Source organism: Oryctolagus cuniculus, chromosome 9 (assembly GCF_964237555.1).
Source record: "Oryctolagus cuniculus chromosome 9, mOryCun1.1, whole genome shotgun sequence".
NCBI classification, from domain to species: domain Eukaryota; kingdom Metazoa; phylum Chordata; class Mammalia; order Lagomorpha; family Leporidae; genus Oryctolagus; species Oryctolagus cuniculus.
In genome coordinates, this window is record NC_091440.1 from 22715853 (window position 1) to 22743589 (window position 27737).

General features: G+C 38.1%; 1 pseudogene; it reads right to left on the minus strand.

Annotated features, from left to right (window-relative positions):
• Window positions 1-8745: 8745 nt before the first annotated feature.
• LOC138843737 (proteasome subunit beta type-5 pseudogene) overlaps window positions 8746-27737 on the minus strand; it is a 187658-nt pseudogene continuing 168666 nt past the window's right edge.

A 27737-nucleotide genomic window follows, 5' to 3' on the forward strand; every position in this document is an offset into this window, starting at 1 on the left:
GTTAGGGGACATCACCAAAAGAAATAGCAATTGCACCTCTAAGCTTAAAGCCCCTTCCACTTGGTCTTTTTTTTTTTTTTTTGCTTCTTCTATCAGTAAATGGGTAAAGAAAAACATAGATTGCTAGCATAATTATTTATTATTAATTTATGAGCAAGTATTGCATCAATAGAGTAGGAAGAAATAAGTCTGACATTTAGGTTATCTACTAAAATGTTATGTACTCTTGTGTTGAGTTCAATTGTATGTGAGCAAATACAACAGCCGCAGCTATATATGTGCATGTAAAACAGACACCAGACCATTTAGGAATGAAGATTTGTGTCATGCCTACAGACAGGACACCTAGGTCAACAAAATTGTTATCCAACCAAAATATTTTGAATGAGTGTTCCAGGACAGAGATGAAGAGTAATAGACATGAAAATAGAAACAACCAAAGCCACACGGGCTGTTTTTTATTATTATTATCCATTCTCGTTTAAGTTTTTCTGAGCAGAGTGAACTCAGTCATACAAAGAGTGAACTATAGCAAATGTTGGTATGTCTCCCTCTGATGCTTTTAGCCAGGTTAGTTCAATCTTCTAGCTGCAATAGAGTATTGGCTATTATCAACTTACAGTTACAGGGGTTCTCAGAGAACTGCTTTGGACTGACAGGTGGTGACTTACCCAGAATGGTTTGTTTACTTTCCTGGAGGTTAGTCCACAGCCAACCAACTGAATTATTTGGAGTACAAACAACCGTACACATTTCTTACCCTGAGGTGCAGTTCATGCTGGAGAGTCTATCTTTGTAGATTAGCCTAAGCTTAAAATTAGCTGGAGAGTACAATCTTGCTAGATTCTGCTGTTTTCTCTGTCCTGCTTCATTTGCTCTAGTACAGGTTTGTCCTAAAGAGGACTCCTTAAAAATGAAGATGCACTTAAATCTGACTCAGGTTCAGCATGTAAGGAATGAGAACAGGACCCCCTGACTTAAGATCTTTACATGAGCCCATATTCCATTAATAACACTGAGTTCAAATTGAGCTAATTCATACCTTGAATATAGGTTAAAATTTTTATATTACCTTCTCTCCCATTATTGAATCACTATGTGATATAAACATTTAAACAAGAGACTTATATATCAAAGATTCAAATTATTTACCTATTTTAATGATCAGAATGTCAACAGTGACTGAGCACAGAGATATACAAAAAGATGTTTGAACAGATAATTGAAGGAAATACGTTAGATATGTGCATACATGAAATACATAGAAATCACAATTATAATTTTACATCAAAACCCTTTGTGGAAGCCTCTGCCGTGCTTTAAGATTGTTTAAATACAGACAAGACATCTGATTCAGCTAAAAAATAACTTTAAAAGTTAATTCTGTGCTTCTTTTTTAATAGAAAACTTTTATTTAATAAATATGAATTTCAAAAGTACAACTTTTGGATAATAGCAACTCTTCCCCCCATAACCACCCTCCGACCTGCAAACCATTCCATCTCCTACTGCCTCTCCCATCCTATTCTTCATTAAGATTCATTTTTAATTATCTTTCTATACAGAAGAGCAACTTTATACTAAGTAAAGATTTCAACAGTTTGCACCCACACAGACACACAAGTATAAAGTACTGTCTTCAAACAGTAATTTAGTGCTTTTTTTTTTTGACAGGCAGAGTGGACAGTGAGAGAGAGCGACAGAGAAAAAGGTCTTCCTTTTTGCCGTTGGTTCACCCTCCAATGGCCGCCACAGCCGGCGCGCTGTGGCAGGCGCACCACGCTGATCCGAAGCTGGGAACCAGGTGCTTCTCCTGGTCTCCCATGGGGTGCAGGGCCCAAGGATTTGGGCCATCCTCCACTGCACTCCCGGGCCATAGCAGAGAGCTGGCCTGGAAGGGGGGCAACCGGGACAGAATCTGGCGCCCCGACTGGCACTAGAACCCGGTGTGCCGGCGCCGCTAGGTGGAGGATTAGCCTATTGAGCCACGGCGCTGGCCCAATTTAGTGCTTCTTAATGGAATAATTATTTGACAAGGTTTAAAATGTAATCTGAATTTAATATTTTATTCAAACTTTCTACTTTTTGCTTCTATCGCTATTTCACAAATCTGGTAAGATGTATGCAACTACAAAATTGTCAATTTAATTTTGTCATTTGAAATGTATTTTAGATTTATTTTGTTTATTTATATTCCTTTAAATTGGATATGTATTTGTGGATTTTGTGTGCCTGTATTTTTTTTTTTTTCTTACTGGAAAGTCTTACAAGAGTCAAGTTTACTAAACTGATTATTTCAAAAATCTTTACTTTTGATTTTATTTAAAAGTTTATTTCTTTCCATGTTTAAATTTTTTGAGATAATATTTTTAATTTACATTATAATTGAAAGCATAATGGCTCCACTAAGTAAAAAGTTGAATAAATAACAAGTAAAAACAACAAAAACTAGTCTGAAAGTAGACAAAAATATAAATGATAATCAAATGAAAAGATGTTCAACTTCACTGATATAAGGTAAATTTTAAATAGAAACAAAATCATTAAAGCTATAATAATATATAATTCCGATCATTTTGTATGACCAATGTTTAAAACAAAGTTTGATAAAACCCTGTATTTGCTGTCGCTCCCCCTCTTCATGGAGGAACGACACTAAACCCTGCCTGGGCTTCATATCCGAGTCACGGCACCATTATGTCGCTCCCCCTCTTCGTGGAGGAACAACACAGGACCCTGCGCTGTTCTTTCGTCTGCTCGGCCCTCGCCGGGTTTGCTGCTGGTTCTTCCCGGGTTGGCTACTATCCCTTCCACCTCCGTGGAAGGGCAGTTCCCCCTGGCCACATTCCCCACTTCCGCAGGGGAGCGGCACACCGCCGGCCGGCTCTTCTAGGGGGCTGCACAGGTGTTATTCGGATAGATGTTCCCCTTAGATGTTCCTGGTGCATGCCGTCTCTCTCCTCCTTTATAGTCCTCCTCCGCCAATCCCAACTCGGCTGCCCACATGCCGAGTACGCTGCTCTCCTCCAATCAGGAGCAGGTCCTACAGTTTATTGGTTGAACTGGAGGCAGCTGTGTAGAAGCTGTTTCCTCCTCTCCCAGCGCCATATTGTGGGAGAGCAGATGCATAGAATAAGTCTTAATTCCAGTAACTCAGTCTAGTCCTGGTTGCTCCCCACATTTGCAGTAAAACTTAACGTTTTGTTTTCATTATCAATAGTTTTCATTTAGTCTTCTGATTTAAGTTCCAATCATTTTCCATTTTTTAAGATATATTTACATAAAAGGCAGTGAGGGGGAGAAAGAGAGAGAAAGAGAGAGAGAGAGAGAGAGATATCTTAGATCCACTGCTTTACTCTACAATGGCTGGAGTTGAGCTGATCCAAAACCAGGTGCCAGGAGGTTCTTCCACATTTCCTACATGGATGAAGAGGTCAAACCACTTGGGGCTTCTTTTTTTTTTTTTTTTTTTTTTTGACAGGCAGAGTGGACAGTGAGAGAGAGAGACAGAGAGAAAGGTCTTCCTTTGCCGTTGGTTCACCCTCCAATGGCCGCCGCAGCTGGCGTACTGCGGCCGGTGCACCACGCTGATCCGATGGCAGGAGCCAGGAGCCAGGTGCTTTTCCTGGTCTCCCATGGGGTGCAGGGCCCAAGCACCTGGGCCATCCTCCACTGCACTCCCTGGCCACAGCAGAGGGCTGGCCTGGAAGAGGGGCAACCGGGACAGAATCCAGCGCCCCGACCGGGACTAGAACCCGGTGTGCCGGCACCGCTAGGCGGAGGATTAGCCTAGTGAGCCGCGGCGCCGGCCCACTTGGGGCTTCTTCCGCTGCTCTCCCAGGCTCATTAGAAGGAGGCTGGATCTGAGTTGCAGACTCTGGGACTCAAATTGGAATCCATATGGGATGGCAACACCAGAGGCAATGGCTTGATGTTCTATGCTGCAGCGCTGCCCCCATTTTCCATATTTTTACATAGGTGGTTAGTATATGCAATTCTATATATTAAAGAGAAAAGGTCCCATTTTTTTTTTTGCCTTCTGACATTTATTTATTAAGTAGTACATCTTGGCTTTCGAATTTTATCTTTATTTTCCTTTTTATGAATATATTTATCAATATATTTTATTATTTCATGTGAACAGAGATAAATATCATCCATCCACCGGTTCAGTCCCCATTTGACCACAGCACTGGGGGTTGGACCAGGCCAAAGTAAGGAGTCAGGAGCTTCTTCCATGGTCTCCCACATGGGGGAAAGGGCCCAACCACTAGAGTGAACCACTGCTGTTTTCCCAGGTCATTAACAGGGAGCTGGATCATAAATGGAGCAGCAGAGACTCAAACCGGCAAACAAATGAGATGCCAGTGACATGGATGACAGCTTAACCTGCTACGCCATATTGCCAGCTCTATTTTCTTTTTCGTTTATGATGAAATGCTTTCAATTTACTTTATAATCATAGAATTAATAGTCCATGAAATAAACTACTGAACAATAAGCAGTAGAAAGGCAATTGTTCCACAGGAACATAGAAAAGTGATGTAAAAATAATCAAATAATAAGATGTCTGTTTCATTGGCTTAATTCACTAAGAATTATAGTCTCCAGTTATATCTGTTCCGTTGCAAAAGATAGGTTCTCATTCTTTTTTATGGCCAAATATTATTCCATAGTGTATATGTACTATATTTTCTTTATCCAGTCTCCAGTTGATGGACATTTGTGTTGATTCCATATCTTAGCTATTGTGAATTGTACGGCAATAAACACGGGGGTACAGAGAACATTTTCATATTCTAATCTTTGTTTAAGAGTTTTTCAGAAAAAAAGCTTGTTTTCAAAACTTTTAAACATTTAGATTTTTGAGAATTGCCTGTTTATATGATATTATGATATAGTTTTAGTGAATTCTAACTCTAGGTTATAGCCTACATGTTTTCTTATTTTGAAAAATATACACATGGTTCTCTATATTGTAATCATATTCTAACTTTCCTTACAATGACTTATTTATTTTATTTTTTCTTGTCAGGTATAGTATATTTTAATTGCATAAATTCAATATGAAGGTAATAGTGATAAACAGATTAGATTAATTTATTGTTTAATAAAAACACTATGTGCATGTATAATTCCACATAATTAATAATCAACCTCTTAGAATATTCATAAACCTAGAAGAAAATACAACTTGCAGAAGCCTTAAAATCTATCATTGGGAGCCGGCACCATGGCTCACTTGGCTAATCCTCCACCTGCTGTGCCAGCATCCCATATGGGCGCTGGGTCCTAGTCCCGGTTGCTCCTCTTCCAGTCCAGCTTTCTGCTGTGGCCCAGGAGGGCAGTGGAAGATGGCCCAAGTGCTTGGGCCTTGCACCCGCATGGGAGACCAGGAAGAAGCACTTGGTTCCTGGCTTTGGATCGGCGCAGCGCCAGCTGTAGTGGCCATTTGAGGAGTGAACCAATGGAAGGAAGACCTTTCTCTCTGTCTCTCTCACTGTCTAACTCTATCTGTCAAATAAATAAATAAAATTAAAAACATCTATCATTGAACATTGCAAATTCAAATATTTAAATATGATATGATTTAGTAGTTAGTTCATCAAATAGGTAAACATTGCAATTTTAGATACAAAAGTATCTACATGAGAAAACATTTCCTAACATTTTAGGACCTGACAAACAGATCATCACTTTCTGGCCTCTTATGAAATTATCTTTCCAACTTAGCTGGTTACTCTTTAGAAAAGATGAGAATTGGAGTGTGTGTTTAGCTTACTGGGTGAGAAATTGACTAAGAGATCCCTGTTTCACTACAGAGGGCCCGTGGTTTTATTCCAAGCCTCAGCTTCTGACTTAAACTTTCCTCCAACAAAGAAACTGGGAGGCATCAGTGACAGCTCAAGTATCTGGGTCCCTGCCACCCATGTGGGAGACCAGCATTGTCTATCAGGCTCCTGCCTTGGCTTTGACTGCTGCAGGTCTGTGGGTTGAAGCTCTCTCTTAAGGTGTCTTTGTTTTTCTTTTTCTGTGTGTTTTTACCTCAAAAAATAAAGATAAAATAAATTTAAAGTTACAGTTGGCATTGAAGTTGTACATAAGTTGATAGATAAATACATAGATAAACATTTATTGAAATTCTACTCTAAATAAGACAGTGACAATGCAGTATATTTTTTATTTTAACAATGCATTAAGAAAGAAATTATTATCCATATTAAAAAGTATAAAACACATCTGTCAGAAGTGTCATATGAATGTTTTTATTAGGGACACATTAAATGAAAGAAAATATGATGCTTCCAAAATATATACATATAGGGAAACAGGAAAATAAAACAAGTTGCCTTTGGGTCGCCTAGATCAGCCTGCAGGTAGGAATTTAAGCCCCAGCATCTGGACAGTCATCATGATATTAAAAGCTAAATGGAATGAAGAAGGGTGAAATAGTTGTTACTCTGAAAGAACCACACAGATACACGAGTGAGGAAGAAACAATGCCTTCATAATTGTGGGATTTGAGCAAGAGTCAACAGAGGAATTTGAATAAGTTTCAGGAAGTGGGAAAAATAAACTTCCATGAAGATACTTATTGGAAGTCTACATTAAATGTATAGATATATAAGGCACACATACATATAAATAATCCTTCAAACATTCTACAATCAGATGTGTTTAATTAAATTATATTAAATATATGCAAATGTTTATTAATAGTACAACATACAATGTCTGAAGCAAAGAGGAAAACAATACTTTACAAGCGATTTCAACTGAAAAAAAATCTTAATTTCAAAGTCTAGATCATTTCCACACACTTTAAGTTATAATTTACTAACATTCTGATGTTCCCACACAGAATAGCCCTAAATAATCATCTGGGAATTTTATACTATTGGGCCAGTATAAACATAGGTTGTATTCCATAACACAAAAGAAATACTTCACCTAATAGTTAATTATAGTTTATCGCCAGATAAAATTATTAAAATACATTATAAAAATTTAGGTAAATAATGAGTTATTAAAAATAACTAAGTTAAGAATTATGACCTTTTGTTTATACTTCAAAAGTAGCCTAGCATGAACAATTGCAAGTAATCAACCTCTATTTTATAATTGTCGCCTTCCTCACACAAAAAATTGTGCTGAGTTGAAAATAGCATCTTTGTTTTTTGGTAGTTCATTGACTCCCTGCTGTATATCTTCACCTAAAGTAGCATTTTAGAACAATTATTGACTGTAGAGATGATTATAATGTCACAAATGTGGGATTATGACTTTAGCTAAAGAATAAACAGCAGGAGGAGAAAGGCTATGAAGGAGTAAATATCCTATTTCCAGAGAAGTATGGTTTACAATTAGAAAGAAATAGGAACAAGGGAGAGCACAGTCAGTTATAAACATTTTTGAATTTTTTTGCTGTTGTTAGTTTTAAAAGGAAATATTCCTATTAAAAGCAATCCATTGAAATTAAAAAAAAGAGCACTATAATTTAGAGAAGTTCCCCCTTTCTCTTGAAAAATCAAATATTTTTAGAATTGCCTGAATTACAAACATACTAGAAACAGAACATTACTGAACAAGTCTGAAAAATACTATGCAGAAGTAACTATTAACTTGGAGTGACTAAAAACACTTAATTTACTTACTTGAAGTAAACATTGCTGGAATATTTAGAAGGCTGACTAAATGTCAGAAGTCTCTAAACATCCACCTCATTTATCTTGTAATTTTAAACCAAATTAAACAAGAACTGAGTAGAATTCAAGACACTGGGCTGCACAATGTTTCTTTCTTAATTTAGATATCTGCTGTTTTTAAAAATTATGCTGCAAGATATATATGAGTAGAGAGCAAGAGCAGGAGAGAGACAGAGTGAGATTCCATCCACTGGTTCTCTCCCAAAATGTTCACACAGCAGGGCCTGGAAGGAAAAGCCAGAAACTGGGAATCCAATCCAGCTCTCCCATGTGGGTGTAAGGAATCCAGTCATCTGAGGACTTAACACTTCCTCCTGGGATCTGCACTGACAGGAAACTGGAATTTATTTAGAGTCAGAGCCAGGAATTAAACACAGGCACTCTGATCCAGCAGGCAATGCTTTAATTGATGTCTTAACTGCTAGGCCTACTGCCCTCCCCTTTGAGTAAAACATATCCTACCTGCAGATTCATTAAAAACTGTGAAATGTAATCTATATAACAATGGAGTCACTAACAGAACAGGAATAAAACCAGAAAGTCCTATCTCCTTGACATTATAAGTAAACTAACATTCAACATATTTTGTGACTATCAATTTTCAGAAAGAACCTGGATTTCTAAAGTAGATGGAGAAATGTGAAAAGAAAATGACTAAATAGGCAACCTGAACACCAGAGTAAAAACAGCAACCCATTCTAATTCACATACTGATTGAAATAAGGTTCAAATTTAAATCCATGTCATTTGTGCCTAGAGCAGCCTTGGTGTGTGAATTTGGGAAGACAGAAAAATAGATCACAGTCGTGGTTTTGTAGAGAAACAGAACAAATAGAATTTGTGTGTGTGTGTGTGTGTGTGCGTATGTGTGCAAATATATGTATGCAAATAGATGTATGTATTTATACAGGCATATGCAAAAATATTTTGTGTCAATCACATCTATGAAATCTCATATCAGTATCTATATTACTTATTTTTTTGAGTAAGTGGGTAGTGATATGATAACATCAGAGTAAGTAAAACAAATAGCAGCTCACTAACAACTGGTAACACAGGCCTGCTCCACTTCTAGGTCTTAAGAATAACCACATCAATGACACCATAAGCATACACAGTGAGATCTCTTTGTGTGGGACCCTCAGCTATTGGGCTGGAAGAGCATTGGCATCTCTCGACAAGAAACACCGGAGACAAGCCTGATGAGCATGTCCGTTTATTAGCAATCAGGCACAGACTCTTATAGGATAAGAGGGGGAGAAAAAACCTGGAGTAGTAATGGCAATACTATAGGGCAGAAGGGGCAGCATGCCAAAAGACCCCTAACTAACCAACTTACAGGTCATGCAGTCCACATGGGCCCCTGGGCTCCTTTGTGCAACTAGCCCACACATGGTATGTGGGAGTTGTTTATGGGCTCTCTGTTTATCAATGGTAAAGGCACAGCCACAAGGCTTCCAACAAGAAGGGGGGATGGGGGAAACTGGCCTAGAGCTCCTGCCGCCTGCCAGCAGTCAGGTTATGGGGTCCCTCTCATCCTCCAACATGGGCTGGGAAGGCAGTCCCAGGAGATCACCCACAACACAGAGCTGGAACCTACAGGAATGTGGCTCTGGAGATCCGTTCCCTGCACTGCCCACATAGTAAAGGCTGGGCCTCTCTTATCCCAACCACAGATCATGGTGCCCATGAACAGCCCCTTGCCTTTGCACTGGTAGAGCCTGATGGCCAGCGGCCTGGAGGCAGCTGCTACTGAGATGTGTTTCTTATTGCACAGCTTATGGGAGGTTATGTAAGCACCTACTGTAGCCTGGGAGTCAGCCTCAACGATGACACCATGGCAAAACTTGAAGGCCAGGATTGTGGTTCCATGAAGCATTTTGATTCCTGACTCCTCTGGGAAGCTCTAACTTGGCATGGTCAGGCTCAGCCCATCACTGGGACTCCCGGGACACAAATCCAACAGATCTGTAAAACCCCCAAGTCCAAAAAACCCACTCTGGTTCATAGTTAAGGGCATCTTCAACACGATGGCCAGAGCTATGTCTAGTCAGGCTGTTTGATTAAGTAACTTGGCACTATAGCTGAGCTAACAGGTAAAACTAACCCTCAAGATGATGTAGAGTCATTTCAGTTATGCAAGATGCTTAGAATTTATTCTAAATGCAATGAGAAGCCTTTCATGAGTAGTAGACAGATGAAAGATATTATGATTATAAACATAGGTCCAAACACATGCTGTATTTGTACACAATGGTGATCCTTTAAGTTGTAAAGATTCATTTCATTTATTTGAAAGGCAGAGTTCTGTACAAAAAAAGAGAGTAAGAGAGAGAGAGAGAGAGAGAGAGAGATCTTTCCACTGGTTTACTTCAGGAAAGAATAGCCATGGTGGGTCAGGGTGGAGCCAGGAGCCCAGAACTCCATTCAGGTCTCCCACCTGAGTGCAATGAGCCCAGGTACATGCACCATCTTCCACTGCTTTCACAGGCCCATGAACAGGGAGCTGGATCAGAAGTAAAGCAACAGGGACTGGACCAGCACTGATATGGAATGCAAGTGTAGCAAGCAGTGGCTTTACTCATTGTACTACAACATCAGCCATGACATGATGCTGGTCTTAAAGAGAGATCAACAAATTCAAAAGACAGTCAGCAAGGATGTAGAAGACAAGGCTGCCCACTTAAAGAAAAGATCCAGACATCCCAAGAAAACAATCAGATACAATAGCAAGCCTCCCAGTTAGGACAAAGTGTTCAGTTACAAAAGGAGTTTATAAACACAATTTACTAATAAACTCAAGAAAAATACAGATATTTCCTTAGAATTTATTTTTTTTTCAAGGTTTATTTATTTATTTGAAACTCACTTACACAGAGAGAGGAGAGGTAGAGAGAGAGAGAGGTCTTCCATCTGATGATTCACTCCCCAATTGGCCGCAACGAGCGGAGCTGTGCCGCTCTGAAGCCAGGAGCCAGGAGTTTCTTCCAGGTCTCCCACATGGATGCAGGTGCCCAAGGATTTGGGCCATCTTGTACTGCTTTCCCAGGCCATAGCAGAGAGCTGGATCGGAAGTGGAGCAGCCAGGACTAGAACCAGCACCCATATGGGATGCCGGCACTTCAGGCCAGGGTGTTAACCCGCTGTACCACAGCGCCAGCCCGATTTTTGTTTTTTGATTTTCAGTAGCTCACATGATTATGTACAAAAGAGATGCAGATGCATCTAATGTATTCCAAGTTTAAAAAATAAATTTGCATGTCTTTTTCAATAAAATCTGATTTATTGTAGTATTTAGTAATGAAGAAATGCTGAATATGTATTTCTGTTGGCAAAAACATAAAGTAAAGTATATGGATAACAGGAAAGCATCCATTATACTCCAAGTCAATTTATAAGATGGATCATTGACACTGAAAAACTAGACTTAATAGTTATGGAACACAAGGATAGAATAACAATGTTGGTACACTAAAATATATTATGCTTCTGTGAACTTTTTAGCTTATATTGTTTTTCTAGAGCTAAAATATTTTCTGTTTTCCAATAAGCATGATAAACATTCTGCCTTTTCTAACTATGCTGAGATTGTACTACCATTACCCCTATAATTTTAACACTTATAAGATGTTCTCAAATCACAGAAATCAGTACCTTAATATGAATTATTTACTTATAAAAATCATAACTTGTTGCATAAATAATGGACTACTAAGATCTCAATGAGCATACGTCATTAGCTTTTTTAAACACTAGATAATTAGGTTCTTATAATTTATAAAATATTTGATTTTTCATACTCCTTCTTATATGCTTTCATTTTGCATCAAAATGTTAAATTTTAAAGCATCTATTTTCATCATTTGGAATATCTTAGGTTAAAGTGTCTCAGCTAATTCACTACACTCATATAAAATATCGTAATTTTTCATAAAGAAAATATATTTTGGGCCGGCATCGCGGCTCACTAGGTTAATCCTGCACCTGTGGCGCTGGCACCCCAGGTTCTAGTCCTGGTTGCTCCTCTTCCAGTCCAGTTCTCTGCTGTGGCCCGGGAAGGCAGTGGAGGATGGCCCAAGTGCTTGGACCCTACACCTGTATGGGAGACCAGTAAGAAGCACCTGGCTCCTGGTTTCAGATTGGCGCAGCGCGCCAGCCATAACGGCCATTTAGGGGGTGATCCAATGGAAGGAAGAGCTTTTTCTCTGTCTCTCCCTCTCTCACTGTCTAACTCTGCCTGTCAAAAAAATATATATATATTTTGTCCAGATTCACATTGGCCATTCAATATTAGAATTTTAATTTTGTTCACAAACATTTAAATACTATGTGTACATGTAAAACTGGAAAATACAGAGTATATACAAGAGAATATTATATCTTATAAAGATTATAAGTTCTTCTAACCAGTATATTATTAAGATACATGCTGGGGCTGGCACTGTTGCACAGCTAGTTAACACCCTGGCCTGTAGCGCCGACATCCCATATGGGCACCAGTTCATAACCTGGCTGCTCCACTTCAATCCAGCTCTCTGCCATGACCTGGGAAAGCAGTAGAAGATGACCCAAGTCCTTGGGCCTCTGTACAGACATGGGAGATCCAGAGGAGGCTCTTAGCTCCTGGCTCTGGATCGGCACAGCTCCAGCCATTGTAGCCAATTGGGGAGTAAACCATCGGATGGAAGACCTCTCACTCTCTCTCTCTCTCTCTCTTTCTCTGCCTCTCCTCTCTCGGTGTAACTCTGACTTGCAAATAAATAAACAAATCTTTAAAAAAAAAAAAGAATACATGGGACATTATATTCAGAGTCACTCATTATAAGAAACTCAAAATTGGATACTTTACTGTGAATATACTCCACTGCTGAGTCAAAGGATGGCTTGGATTGTATGCTGAACCTTGGAAATCAGCACTGTAATCCAGGCTGAACACAGAAACTATTGATCTTGAAATGGCAATTCCCAAGATGTAACTCAACTCATTTGGTGCAATTGTTGCCTACTGAGTCCATCTATAGCTTCTACCATTGTTTTTGGAGACCTTTAAGTTCAGAATTTCTGGAAAAATTCACAAAGGTTGTAAGAGTTATAGAAGGTTCATAATCTCCACTTATGCCAAAAACTTCCTTGTGACCATATTTTTAACATAGGATCACTAGTAGCACAGACAAAAGTAAGAAAACGCTACACACACAAAATAAGCTATGGTAATAATTCAAATTGATCAATTTTTGATTTTTATTGTTTATTTTTATTATTATTAATTTTAAATTTGCAAAACAAAAATTGTGAGGGAGCAATACAAGTCTCCATATATCTCTTACCCTGCTTTCTCGTATTACTGGACTTGTCACAATTAATGAACCATACTTAGCTTCCCTCCTTTTTTATCCATGCACATGTTTTTCAAAGTACAACATCATGTCTTCTGCAAAGACGGATATTTTGACATCCTCCTCTCCAGTTTCCATTCCTTTTATTTCTTCTCCCTCCCTAATTGCCTCTGCTAGTACTCCAGTACTATACTGAATAAGAGTACTAACAGGGGGCATCCTTGTCTTATTCTATGCCTAAAGAAAAATACTTTTTGTTTTTCCCCATTCAGTATATTTTGGCTGTCGTTTTGTCTTATAAAGCCTTTAGAATTTTTAGGCTTGTTCTTTCTATACATGATTTGTGGAGGTTTCTATTTTAATCAAGAGGTGATGTTGAATTTTATCAAATGCTTTCTCTGTGTCTGTTGAGATGGTCATATGGTTTCTGTTCATTCATTTTGTTGATGTGACTTCTAAGGTTTATTGATTTTCCAGTGCTGAACTGCTTTTGCATCTCTGGGATAAATCCCACTTGATCATGGTGTGTGATCTTTTTGATGCGATGTAGGATTCAATTTGGTAATATTTTGAGAATTGCTGCATCATTGTTCATCATGGATATTGGTCTGCAGATTACTTTTTGTGTTGCATCTATTTTGCTTTGGTATCAGAAAGCATAATTCTAAAATAAACTTTAAAACTATTTAAGAGTTGTGAATTATTGCTGTACAAATCTAATGCTAAAGAATTATTAGAAGTCATAATATTATAAACATTGCCCATAAAATCCATAATAAGCTGTTTACCTTCTTATTTTCATTTTCCCTTAGAATACAATCATCTCTATTTTATAAGACCACCATCTTAATTAATTCAAAAAAATTTTCAACAAGAAGTTAAGGAAAGTTAACAAATTGGTTGATTGTTTTCCTAAAATATCACAGGTAGATATAACTATCCACTCAAATGTTTGTCAAATATGAGATTTCCTGCTATTTTCTGGGATAGTGCTGGGAATAAAATGATGTGCAAAGAGGAACACATTACCTGCTGTTAAGGAGCTTTTGTCTAAAGAGGTACAGTAATATTGTAAAAAAGAAGATATAACACTAATATACAAATACTGATTAGGTTGTGTTCCAAAGAAAGGTAGAGGAGTTCTATGAAAAAGAAAAAAAAAAAAAAAGGTAGAGGGGCCAATGTTGTGAGAAAAGGGGTTAAGCCATCACCTGTTACACTGGCATCTCATATGGGTGCTGGTTGGAGACCAGGCTGCTCCACTTCCAATGCAGCTCCCTGCTTGGGAAGGTAGTGAAAGATGGCTCAAATGCTTGGGTGCCTGCATCTACTTTGGAAACCCAAAAGAAGTTCCTGGCTCTTGGCTTTGGCCCAGCCCAGGCCTGACAGTTGTTCTGTAACACTGCAATTCAAATGAATAAAATATAACTTAAAAAAAATAGAAAAGTGGCCGGTGCTGTGGGGTAGCTGGTAAAGCTGCTGCCTGCAGTGCCAGCATCCCATATGGGCACCAATTCGAGTCCTGGCTGCTCCACTTCTGCTCTAGCTCTCAGCTGTGGCCTGGGAAGCAGTAGAAGATGGCCCAAGCCCTTGAGCCCCTGCACTCACCCACGTGGGAGACCTGAAGAAGCTCCTGGCTCCTGGCTTTGGATGGGCACAACTCAAACCACCGCGGGGAGTTGGGGAGTGAACAAGCAGATGGAAGACTTCTCTCTCTCTTTGTTTCTGCCTCTCCTTCTCTCTGTAACTGTGACTTTCAAATAAATAAATAAATCTTTAAAAAAATAGAAAAATAATCTTGAGTGAGGAATGATCAATAACATCTGAAGGAAATTCATAGCGGTCCTAAATTCTGATGTTTGACCAAAGTTAAACATAATGTTGGATACTAAATTTTGGCTATAATATGACAGAAAAATGAAAATGATGCTCAAAGAAATCATGGGTAGGAGGAAGCATGAATCATTGATACTAGTTAATCAAGGTGAGCACTAAGGAATAAGGAGCAGATTGGCTGCAAACCAGGTTAGGTAGTTGGCATCCCTGGCTCTTTCACCCATCTAAAGGAGAAAGAGTTCTCCATCCAGATACCAAAGAAAAGCTAATACATTCTTTTAGGTTCATTTTAGTATTTCCAGCTAGAATGCTGTGAGGATTCTGGCACTTTAACTAATCTATCTTTATATTCTTGTGTCTAGTATTGTAGAATTGTTTGAAATTAAATTAAATTGGGTCATCTTTTCTGTGCTTTATCATAAAAATTACCCTCCTGTTCTGATCTTAGGCATTAACAATGATTGATTTAAAACAATGGAACAATGAGACCATACCATCAGTCCTTCTTAGGAGTGGTTCTGGATGGTTTGTTGAGTTAAACTACATCTAACAATCTGCTATTATTTACCAGGTTTCTCTTTCAAATTTAGAGACTGATAACAATGTACTTTTTGTTTTTTTTCTCACCACCAGTGAGTTCATAGATTTTTCATACTGCCATGTACCCTAGATGAAGCAAATCACATTTTGATCAGATGTTTAAAAAGTGTTAAAAGTGATGAAGTACACGAAATCAACTTCTTTTGCAAATACAACATTCTAGAACATCTGGTATCATTTATGCTGTCTCTGCCCTGCTGTTTATTCTCAGTGGAGATTTGGGTACCAGATGTTACTGATGCAGTTGGATGGTCACCTACAGTCTATCACCCCAAGGCACAAGAGCTGGAGCCAAAATCCACTCAGAATTCCTGATGGCAAAAAATTTTGGAACAACAGAAGTGACTTAAAAACAAATAATCACATCCTGAAACATCAAAAATCAGCTTCATAGAAATTTTTTATTTGTACAAATATGCACAGAAGTTATACATTGCTTAGTTTGCTTCTATAAAATATCTATAAATTTTATTATGAATGTTATACATTAATAAACTACAATGTCATAACTAAGATCTTTTTTTATTTTAAATGCCCAACAGAATATGACTTCTTTAGATTTAGTAATTGTACTTCCAATGTATGAATAAGATTATTTAGTTTATCATGAGTCATATATCTCATTTTTCCTCTGGCTTTAAAGTTTATTTTAACAAATAAAACTTCTGTAAGCACAGAAATTAATTGTATATTAAAATATATATAATCTATATTTTTATGAATGAAATTGCCTTTACTATATTGTGCTCCCTTCTCTCAGTAACAGAAAAAATGATTAGTTTTTCCTGAAAATGCATATTAATTCTTTTTGTGTCCCATTTCCTGCATCATCAAAATTACCATCATAAAATATTTATCTCTTTCTTTTAATGAAATTAGACCTTAGATGCTATATTTAGCAACAATATACTTCCTTTTTCAATTTTATCTTTTTAAAAACATTTATTTTCTTTATTTTAAACACAGAGTTATAGAGAGAGGTAGAGACAGAGAGAGATCTTCCATCTGTTGGTTCACTTCCCAAATGGCCACAAGGGCAGTAGCAGAACATAGCCAAGCCAGGAGCCAGGAGTTTCTTCCAGGTCTCCTACATGGGTACAGGGGCCCAAATAAATGGACCATTTTCTGCTGCTTTCCCAGAAGCATTAGCAGGGAGCTGTATCAGAAGTGGAGCAGCAAGTTCTCAAACCAGAGCCCATATAGGATGCCGGCACTATAGACGGTCCTTAACCCACTTCCCCACAATGCCGGCCCCCAACTTTACCTTTCTAACTACTATTTATACTGTGAGAGATATAAATTAATACAGTGATTATTATACTAGTCCATTTGAACAACTATAAAAAGATACCATATACTGAGTAACAAAATTTGTTTAGTTTTTTTAACTTAATTTTTCAAGATTTATTTATTTATTTTTTTAAAGAATTATTTTATTTATTTGAAAGACAGTGTTAGGATAGAGGTAGAGCCAGAGAGGGAGAGACATCTTCCAACCATTGGTTCCCTCCCCAAATGTCTGCAATGGCCAGAGCTGAGCTGATCTGAAGCCAGGAGCGAGGATATTCTTGTGGGTCTCCCTCATGGGTGCAGGGGCCCAAGCACTTGGGCCATGTTTTACTGCTTTCCTAGGCCATAACAGAGAGATGAATTTGAAGTGGAGCAGCTGAGACTCAAACTGGAAGCCAAATGGGACACCAGCGCAGCCGGCCAAGGCTTTAACCTGTTGTTCCTCAGCACCAGCCCCAAGCCTTTGTTTTTTGCAGTTCTGGAAGCTGTGAAGATTCACTGTCTTGATAAGACCACTTCCTGGTTCAAATCTCTCTCCCCATCCCCTTCTTTACTTCCATCATCATATCTTCTTTGGTGGAGATTCCTGTTCCTATTAATAGAACCCTTGTGATTACATTGGGCTGACACAGATAATCAATGATAATCTTTTCATCTCAAGGTCCGTTACTTAGCCACATCTGTAAAATATCTTTGCTCTGACTGGTGACATACTTACAGATTTTCAGGATCCTGACAAGGGCGTCTTTGGGTCTCTGTTAGCTCATCTACCAAAATTTACTTTTCAATGATTATGTAAAAACGAGCAAATCACATAACTAGCTGCCACGAGATGTATGTCAATCATATTAAAAACATATTAAAGTGAAAAAAGAGCAAGTATATGTAGTCAATGGTGTTTTCTTTATTCATAGAAAATATTCTCATTTCATTGATAACTCTTAGTGATTTGATTGTCCTCAACTCCAGAGAGTGGGATGTAGTGGATTCTAAGAAAAAGAAAGAATCAGATTGAATGGCAGTTTTATAAGTGAATACACAAGAAAACATTAAGCCTATGCATTTTTACCATATTGGTGAAGGGTTCAGATTCCCAAACTAGTTTATGCTGATGTTCGATAAATATTATCATAGAGGCCAATGGCTTGGCTTAGTGGGTAAAAGACCACCTGCAGTACCAGCATCTCATATGGGCGCCAGTTTGAGTCCCTGCTGTTCCACTTCCGATAGCTCTCTGTTATGGCCTGGGAAAGCAGTAGAGGATGGCCCAAGTTCTTGGGCTCCTCCACCCACGTGGGAAACCCAGAAGAATCTTCATGCTCTTGGCTGAGGATTGGCGCAGCCTGTTCATTTATTTTGCCCATTTCTTTTTTTTCTTTGTGAAATCATATGCATTTATTTTATTTTTTTAAAAAATTCATTTAAGGTATAGAAGTTTAATGTATTTCATATATACAGATGGAAGAATATAGTGATATTTCACAGCCTGCCCTCCTTCCTGCCCATGCTCTCTCCCTTCCTTCTCCTTCCTCTCCTATTTCCTCTCAATTTTTATAATCATCTAATTTCAGTTTACTTATACTCATAAGATTAACCCTACACTAAGTAAAGAGTTCAACAAATAATAAAAGAAAAAAACACTGTTCCTCCAGAAAAGACAATGGCTGTAAACAATCATTGAATCTCAATATGTCAATTTCATTCATATACATTACATTTTTGGTAGTCCATTAGTTACCACAGATCAGGGAAAACATATGGAATTTGTATTTTTGGGACTGGCTCCTTTTCCAAAGTATAATGGTTTCCAGTTGCATCCATTTTGTGCAAAAGACAGGAGTTCATTAGTTATTGTGGCAGAGTAGTAGTCCATAATATATTTATACAGTCCAGTCATCACCTGATGAATATCTGGGTAGATTCCATAACTTAGTTATTTTAAATTGAGCTGCAATAAACATAGGTGTATAGATAAATCTTTCATGTGCTGGAATCATTTCTCATAGGTAAATTTCCAGGAGTGGGTTTGCTGAGTCGTATTGTAGATCAATTTTCAGCTTTCTGATGTATCTCCATAAAGTCTTCCCCAATGGCTGGACTAGTTTACATTCCCAACAACAGTGGATTAGGGTACCTTCTTCCCCATATCCTCGGAACATTTATAGCATTTTGGTTTCTGCATGAGAGCCATTCAAACTGGTATGGGGAGAACCTCAATGTGTTTTTTTATTTTATTTAAATTATACAAATTTCATGTATTTCATGCAGATTTAAGAACATAATGATACTTCCCACTATACCCTCCCTCCTGTCAATATTCCAACCCTTTTTCCTCCGCCCTCTCTGATACCCACTCTTAATTTTAACAAAGGTCTATTTTAAGTTTACTTAATGATGGAAAAGTTAACCCTACATAAGTAAAAGTGTTCATCAAATATTATGAAGAAAAAAACCACTGTTTGTCAACAGAAGAAACAAGGACTGTAACAATCACTGAATCTCAAAATGCCCTTTCTCTCCAATATATTACATTTTTAGTACTCTATTAGTTACCTCAGATCAGGGAAAATGTTTGATATCTGTTTTCTAGGGATTGTCTTCTTTCACTAAGTATAATGCTTTACAATTGCATAAATTCGTTGCAAAAGACAGGATTTCATTTTTTTAAACATTAGAATTATACTCCATAGTGTATATATAACATAATTTCTTTATCCAGTCTTCAGATGATGGACACCTGAGTGATTCCATAGCTTAGCTGTTATGAATTGAGCTACAATGAGCATGGAGGTACTGATAACTCTTTCATATGCTGATTTCTTTTTGTTTGAGTAAATTCTCAGGAGTAGGATGGCTGTACCATATGGTACATCTATATTCACATTTCTGAGGTATCTCCACACTGTCTTCCACAGTGGCTGCACCAGTTTACAGTTTAACCAATAGTGGATTAGGGTACCTTTCTCCCCACATCCTCACCAGCATTTATTTTTTTGTTAATTTCTGTAGGAGAGGCATTCTAACTGGGTGAAACCTCAATGTGCTTTTGTATGCATTTCCCTGATGACTAGTGATCCTGAACATTTTTTCATGTGTTTATTGGCAATTTGAATTTCCTCTTTTGAAAAATATCTGTTCAAATACTTTGCCCATTTCTTAACTGGATTGTTTGTATTGCTGCTGTTGAATTTCCTGTGCTCTTTGTAGATTCCAGATATTAATCCTTTATCAGTTGCATAGTTTGCCAGTATATTCTCCCATCTGGCCTTTGCCTCTTCATGTGGCTGGGTGTTCCTTTTGAAGTGCAGAAGCTTCTCAGCTTGATGCAATCTCTTTCGTCAATTTTGGCTTTTACTATCTGTGATACTGAGGTCTATTATATATGCAAAGATATTGCAAAGTTTCATCAAGGTCAGTTCATAGATTTATATCCCTCATCTATTGTGCATTGCTTTTTTAATAAGGGATAAGGTAGGGATCTTGTATCATACTTCTTCACATGAAGATCCTGTTTTCCCAGCACCATATGTTAAAGAGATTTTTTTTTCATATTGCATTGAATTTGTAATTGCTTTAAGTAGTATGGACATTTTGATATTAATTCTTCCAATCAATGAACATGGAAGATTTTTCTGTGTCATCATATATTTCTTTCTTTAATATTTTGCAATGTTCATTGTAGAGATCTTTCACTTCCTTGGCTAAATGTCTTCCAAGGTATTTAATTTTCTGTATCTATTATTACTGGGGTTGATCATTGAAGTTCTTTCTCAGCCTTGGCACTGTCTGTGTGTACAAAGGCTATTGAATTTTGTGTTTTAATTTTATATTCTTCCACATTACTAAACTCTTCTATGAGTTCCAGTTGTCTCTTAGTGGGGTCTTTTAGTTCTTCTACATGTAGAAACATGTCATCTTCAAATAAGGATACTTTGACTTCTTCCATTCCAATTTGCATCCCTTTGATTTTTTTTTTTTTTTTTTTGCCTAGTGACTGGCTAAAACTTTCAGCAAAATATTGAATAGTAATGCTGAAAGTAGGTATCCTCAGCCGGTGCCACAGCTCACTTGGCTAATCCTCTGCCTGCGGCACTGGTACCCTGGGTTCTAGTCCCAGTTGGGTGCTGGGTTCTAGTCCTGGTTGCTCTTCTTCCAGTCCAGCTCTCTGCTGTGGACAAGGAAGGCAATGGAGGCCCTGCAGCAGCATGGGAAACCAGGAGGAAGCACCTGGCTCCTGGCATCAGATCGGCGCAGCGAACCGGCGGTAGCAGCCATTTAGGGAGTGAACCAACAGAAGGTAGACCTTTCTCTCTCTCTCTCTCTCTCTCTCTCTCACATCTAACACTGCCTGTCAATAAATAAATAAATAAATAAAAAGAAAGTAGGTATCCTCATCTGGTTCTAGATCTTAGTGAAAATGCTTACAATTTTTCTCCGTTTAAAAAGATACTGGCTGTGTGTTTGTCGTAAATTGTTTGATGGTGTTGAGGAATGTTATTTCTATACCCAATTTGCTTTAGGTTTTCATGATGAAAGGACATTGTATCTTATCAAATACTTTCTCTGCATCTGTTGAGATAATCATATGGTATTTGTTCTACAAATTGTTAATGTGATGTATCACATTGTTTTATTTGTGAATATTGAGTTATGCTAGCACATGGGGATAAATCTCACTTGTTCCAGTGAATAATGCTGCTGATGTGTTGTTGGATTCGATTAGCTAGTATTTTGCTGTGGATTTTCACATCTATGTTCATCTGAAACATTGTTCTACAGTTTTCTCTGCTGTATGTTTTTCAGGTTTAGGAATTAAGGTGATGTTGGACTCCTAGAAGCAGTTTGCAAGAATTCCCCCACTGTTTCAATTGTTTTGAGTAACCTGAGAACAATTGTAATTTATAAACCATGGTAGAGACCTAAAGTTTAATGTGATACAGGAAGTCATTGGATAAGTTTTTAGAGAGAAAGGTTGACATAACTTTAATTTAAAAAGGATTATCTTTGTCTATTGTTATAAACTATCAGTGGAAATAAAGGGAGACTGAAAACAGGAAAATAAGATTAGAAATGAGGCTAATTAACTGAAGATAAATCAGGTTTACATGTAAACTACTAATGATAGAGGTGCTGAAAATGTTGCAAATATATGAAATTTTTTTTTAAACTTTTATTTAATGAATATAAATTTCCAAAGTACGACTTATGGATTACAATGGCTTCCCCCCCATACCGTCCTTCCCACCCACAACCCTCCCCTTTCCCACTCCCTCTCCCCTTCCATTCACATCAAGATTCATTTTCGATTATCTTAATATACAGAAGATCAGCTTAGTATACATTAAGTATGGATTTCAACAGTTTGCTCCCACACAGAAACATAAAGTGAAAAATAATAGATGATTTTTTTTAAATGATGATGAAATCAGAGCAGACCTATTGTCATGTTTAATCCCAGTGAGAGTCAAGTTGGGAATTGATAATTTCTTTTTTTTTTTTTTTTACAGAAGATCAGTTTAGTATGCATTAAGTAAGGATTTCAACAGTTTGCACCCCCATAGAAACACAAAGTGAAATATATTGTTTGAGTACTCGTTATAGCATTAAATCTCAATGCACAGCACATTAAGGATAGAGATCATACATGAGGAGTAAGTGCACAGTGACTCCTGCTGTTGACTTTACCAATTGACACTCCTGTCTATGGCATCAGTAATCTCCCTATGCTCCAGTCATGAGTTTCCAAGGCTATGGAAGCCCTCTGAGTTCTCCGACTCTTATCTTGTTTAGACAAGGTCATAGTCAAAGTGGAGGTTCTCTCCTCCCTTCAGAGAAAGGTACCTCCTTCTTTGATGACCTGTTCTTTCCACTGGGATCTCACTCACAGAGATCTTTTGCCAGAGTCTCTTGGCTTTCCATGCCTGAAATACTCTCATGAGCTTTTCAGCCAGATCCGAATGCCTTTAGGGCTGATTCTGAGGCCAGAGTGCTATTTAGGACATCTGCCATTCTATGAGTCTGCTGAGTATCTCACTTCCCATGTTGGATCACTCTCCCCTTTATTTACTCCATCGGTTAGCGTTAGCAGGTACTAGACTTGTCTATGTGCTCCCTTTGACTCCCAGTCCCTCCACCATGACCAACTGTGAACTGAGATTGATCACCTGGAACAGTGAGATGGCATTGGTACATGCCACCTCGATGGAATTGAATTGGAATCCCCTGGTAAGCTTCCAACTCCACCACTTGGGGCCAGTCAGCCTGAGCATGTCCCAAATTATACATCTCTTCCCTCTCCCATTCCCACTCCCATGTTCAACAGGGATCACATTTCAGTTAAATTTCAACACTTAAGAATAACTGTGCATCAATTACAGAACTAAACCAATCATATTAAGTAGAACAGACAAAAAAAAAAACTACTAAGAGGGATAATGTATTAAGTTGTTCATTAACAGTCAGGGCTATGCTGATCAAGCCACCATTTCCCATAGTGTCCACCTCACTCCAACAGGTTTCCCTCTTGGTGTTCAGTCAGTCGTCACCGATCAGGGAGAACATATGGTATTTGTCCCTTTGGGACTGGCTTATTTCACTCAGCATGATGTGTTCCAGATTCCTCCATTTTGTTGCAAATGACTGGATTTCATTGTTTCTTACTGCGGTATAGTATTCTAAAGAGTACATATCCCATAATTTCTTTATCCAGTCTATCGTTGATGGGCATTTAGGTTGGTTCCAGGTCTTAGCTATTGTGAATTGAGCTGCAATAAACATTAGGGTGCACACCTCTTTTTTGTTTGCCAATTTAAATTCCTTTGGGTAAATTCCAAGGAGTGGGATGGCTGGGTCGAACGGTAGGGTTATCTTCAGGTTTCTGAGGAATCTCCAGACTGACTTCCATAGTGGCTTGACCAGTTTGCATTCCCACCAACAGTGGGTTAGTGTCCCTTTTTCCCCACATCCTCGCCAGCATCTGTTGTTGGTAGATTTCTGCATGTGAGCCATTCTAACCGGGGTGAGGTGAAACCTCATTGTGGTTTTGATTTGCATTTCCCTGATTGCTAATGACCTTGAACATTTTTTCATGTGCCTGTTGGCCATTTGGGTTTCCTCTTTTGAAAAATGTCTATTGAGGTCCTTGGCCCATCTCTTAAGTGGGTTGTTGGTTTTGTTTTTGTGGAGTTTCTTGATCTCTTTGTAGATTCTGGTTATTAACCCTTTATCTGTTGCATAGTTTGCAAATATTTTTTCCCATTCTGTCGGTTGTCTCTTCACTTTCCTGACTGTTTCTTTTGCAGTACAGAAACTTCTCAATTTGATGCAATCCCAATAGTTGATTTTGGCTTTGACTGCCTGTGCCTCCCGGGTCTTTTCCAGAAATTCTTTGCCTGTGCCAATATCTTGAAGGGTTTCTCCAATGCTCTCTAGTAACTTGATGGTGTCAGGTCGTAGATTTAGGTCTTTAATCCATGTTGAGTGGATTTTTGTGTAAGGTGTAAGGTAGGGGTCTTGCTTCATGATTCTGCACGTGGAAATCCAATTTTCCCAGCACCATTTATTGAATAGACTGTCCTTGCTCCAGGAATTAGTTTTAGATCCTTGATCAAATACAAGTTGGCTGTAGATGTTTGGGTTGATTTCTGGTGTTTCAATTCTGTTCCATTGGTCTATCCATCAGTTTCTGTACCAGTACCATGCTGTTTTAATTACAACTGCCCTGTAGTATGTCCTGAAATCTGGTATTGTGATGCCTCCAGCTTTGTTTTTGTTGTACAAGATTGCTTTAGCTATTCGAGGTCTCTTGTGCCTCCATATAAATTTCAGCACCATTTTTTCCAGATCTGAGAAGAAGGTCTTCGGTATCTTGATTGGTATTGCATTGAATCTGTAAATTGCTTTTGGGAGAATGGACATTTTGATGATATTGATTCTTCCAATCCATGAGCATGGGAGATTTTTCCATTTTTTGGTATCCTCTTCTATTTCTTTCTTTAAGGTTTTGTAATTTTCATCGTAGAGATCCTTAACGTCCTTGGTTAAGTGTATTCCAAGGTATTTGATTGTTTTTGTAGCTATTGTGAATGGGATTGATCTTAGAAGTTCTTCCTCAGCCATGGCATTGTCTGTGTATACAAAGGCTGTTGATTTTTGTGCATTGATTTTATACCCTGCTACTTTGCCAAACTCTTCTATGAGTTCCAATAGTCTCTTAGTAGAGTTCTTTAGATCCCCTAAATAAAGAATCATGTCATCTGCAAAGAGGGATAGTTTGAGTTCTTCCTTCCCAATTTGTATCCCTTTAATTTCTTTTTCTTGCCTAATAGCTCTGGCTAGAACCTCCAGAACTATATTGAATAGCAGTGGTGAGAGTGGGCATCCCTGTCTGGTACCAGATCTCAGTGGAAATGCTTCCAACTTTTCCCCATTCAATAGGATGTTGGCTGTGGATTTTTCATAGATTGCTTTGATTGTATTGAGGAATGTTCCTTCCAAACCCAGTTTGCTTAGAGTTTTCATCATGAACGGGTGTTGTATTTTATCAAATGCTTTCTCGGCATCTATTGAGAGAATCATATGGTTTTTCTTCTGCAGTCTGTTAATGTGGTGTATCACATTGATTGTCTTGTGCACATTAAACCATCCCTGCATACCAGGGATAAAACCCACTTGGTCTGGGTGGATGATCTTTCTGATGTGTTGTTGCATTCTATTGGCAAGAATTTTATTGAGGATTTTTGCATCTATGTTCATCAGGGATATTGGTCTGTAATTCTCTTTCATTGTTGCATCTTTTTCCGGCTTAGGAATTAAGGTGATGCTGGCTTCATAGAAAGAATTTGGGAGGATTCCCTCTTCTTCGATTGTTCTGAATAGTTTGAGAAGAATTGGATCTAGTTCTTCTTTAAACGTCTGGTAGAATTCAGCAGTGAATCCATCTGGTCCTGGGCTTTTCTTTGTTTGGAGGGCCTTTATTACTGTTTCAATTTCTGTCTCAGTTATGGGTCTGTTTAGGTTTTTGATGTTTTCCTGGTTCAATTTAGGCAGGTTGCATGTGTCCAGGAATCTATCCATTTCTGATAGGTTTCCCTGTTTGCTGGCATACAAGTCCTTGTAGTAATTTCTGATGATTCTTTTTATTTCTGTGGTGTCTGTTGTTACATTTCCTTTTTCATCTCTGATTTTATTGATTTGGGTCTTTTCTCTTCTTTTTTTCGTTAGTTGGGCCAATGGGGTGTCAATTTTATTTTTTCAAAAAACCAGCTCCTCGTTTGGCTGATTTTTTGTAATGTTTTTCTTGATTCAATCCTGTTGATTTCTTCTCTGATTTTAATTATTTCTCTTCTCCTACTAGATTTGGGCCTGGTTTGCTGTAGGTTTTCTAGATCCTTGAGGTGAATTGAAAGCTCATCTTTTTGGTGCCTTTCCAATTTCTTGATGTAGGCACCTATTGATATAAACTTTCCTCTTAACACTGCTTTTGCTGTGTCCCATAAGTTTTGGTATGTTGTGCTGTTATCCTCATTTACTTCCAGAAAGTTTTTGATTTCTCTTTTGATTTCTTCTATGACCCATTGTTCATTCAGGAGCATGTTGTTCAATCTCCATGTGTTTGCGTATGCTCTAGGGATTCCTGAGTTGCTAATTTCCAACTTCATTCCTTTATGGTCTGAGAAGCTGCATGGTATGATTCTAATTCTTTTGAATTTGCTGAGACTTGCTTTATGGCCTAGTATGTGGTCAATCCTAGAGAAGGTTCCATGTACTGCTGAGAAGAATGTAAAATCTTTAGCTGTAGGATTGAAAGTTCTGTATATATCTGTTAGATCCATTTGGGCTATAGTGTCGTTTAAATCTACTGTATCCTTGTTGATCTTCTGACCGGTTGATCTGTCTATTTCTAAGAGTGGAGTATTGAAGTCCCCCAGTACTACTGTATTGGGGTCTAAGTCTCCCTTTAAGTCCGTTAATAAATCTTTTAGATAAACTGGTGCCCTGTAGTTAGGTGCATATACATTGATAATTGTTATATCTTCCTGTTGAATTGATCCCTTAATCATGATATAGTGTCCCTCTTTGTCTCTCTTAACAGTTTTTGTGGTAAAGTTTATGTTGTCCGATATTAAGATGGCTACGCCTGCTCTTTTTTCATTTCTGTTGGCATGGTATATCTTTTTCCAGCCTTTCACTTTCAGTCTGTATGGATCTTTGTTGGAAAGATGTGTTTCTTGTAAGCAGCAAATAGATGGGTTTTGTTCCTTAACCCAATCAGCCAATCGGTGTCTTTTAACTGGACATTTCAGGCCATTCACGTTCAATGTGACTAATGATAAGTGGTACCTTTGCCCTGCCATTTGCCAAAGATAAGTTCTAATATATGCTTTGAATTCCCTGTGATCTTTTGCTCTGAGATTTCCTTCCTTGGTTTCCTTCCTTTACCTTCTTTCATATTGATGACCGTGTTTCTGTGTTTCTGTGTGTAACACATCTTTAAGCATCTTTTGCAAGGCTGGACGAGTGGCAACAAATTCTTTCAATTTCTGTTTGCTATGAAAAGTCTTTATTTCACCTTCATTCACAAATGATAGCTTTGCAGGATATAATATTCTGGGCTGGCAGTTGTTCTCTCTTAGTACCTGGGCTATATCTCGCCATTCCCTCCTAGCTTGTAGAGTTTCTGATGAGAAGTCAGCTGTGAGTCTGATTGGAGATCCTCTGAGAGTAATCTGACGTTTCTCTCTTGCACATTTTAGGATCTTTTCTTTATGTTTCACTGTGGAGAGTTTAATTACAACGTGTCGTGGTGAGGATCTCCTTTGGTCGTGTTTATTAGGGGTTCTGTGAGCTTCCTGTACTAGGATTTCTCTGTCCTTCTCCAAACCTGGGAAATTTTCTGCTAATATCTCACTAAAAAGGCCTTCTAATCCTTTCTCCCTCTCCATGCCTTCAGGAACTCCTAGAACCCGAA